The sequence below is a fragment of the Calidris pugnax genome, unplaced genomic scaffold, assembly GCF_001431845.1.
Source record: "Calidris pugnax isolate Ruff unplaced genomic scaffold, ASM143184v1 scaffold161, whole genome shotgun sequence".
Lineage (NCBI taxonomy): Eukaryota > Metazoa > Chordata > Aves > Charadriiformes > Scolopacidae > Calidris > Calidris pugnax.
The window spans coordinates 1,448,925-1,449,857 of record NW_015090955.1 but is presented as its reverse complement, the minus strand read 5'-3'; positions in this window follow the sequence as shown (position 1 = coordinate 1,449,857).

The following is a 933-nucleotide window of genomic DNA, read 5'->3' as shown; positions in this document are numbered from 1 at the left end:
CCCCCCCCCCCCCAGGAAAGGGACTATGGGTGCAGGTGACCTCTGAGTGCAAAGAAATGGTGATTCAAGGGAAAACGGTCCATCCCTGTGGCCGTGGGGATGAGGTTCATGCTTTGCTCCAGGCCTGGAGGCATGTGAGGAGGAGGATGATGATGATGATGATGATGGTGATGTGGTGGCGTTTGGTGGCCAGACACGGGGTCGTGGTAGGATGGTGCCAGGAGAAAGGGATGGGAGAGCTCTCCCCATCCACCGTAGGGCAGGACCCAGCCTTCGGATGGGGATGGGGGGGGGCCCTGGCACCATCCCTCCCGTGAGGTCCAGTCCCACAGGATGGGGGCTGAGGCTGTGTGACCCCCCTGGCTGGAGGCACATGTGCCTCCTCTCACCCCCAGCCTCTCCCCATCCCTTGGGGGGGCTGATTTGACCATGCAAAGCCAGAGGGGGGGAGCTGGAGACGGTGGGGGGGGCTGCAGCTGGCAGGGAAAAGGCTGCGAGGGAACCGCTTTGGCAGATGCAAAAGTTTGCTCTTAATCCCGAGCCGCCCTGGGCCAACTTTGCTGCGGTTCCCTGCTGCTGCCAGAAACCCCCTTTATTCCCCTTTCGAGCCAACCTCCAGGCCGTCAGACAACAGCCAGTAATTTATCTCCTGGGGGGGGTTGGGGAAAACTTCCCCCGAGAGCCCGAGGAGGAGAGAGACGCCGAGCCGGGCTCTGCTGGCGGCCGCCTTCACCTGTTCCTCTTCTCAGGCAGCCTGGCTCCAAAATAATTCAAGCTCCCAGACAAGCCCTCCCTGGGGTAAAGTGAGAAACGCTGCTCTAGGTATGATTTCCCCCCCCCAAAACAAGCTGCAGAGCTACCACCATGCCCCGAGGCCTCAGAGGGTTGAGGAAGAGGCACCCAAGGTGGAGGAAGGCACCCAGGTGTCCCCAG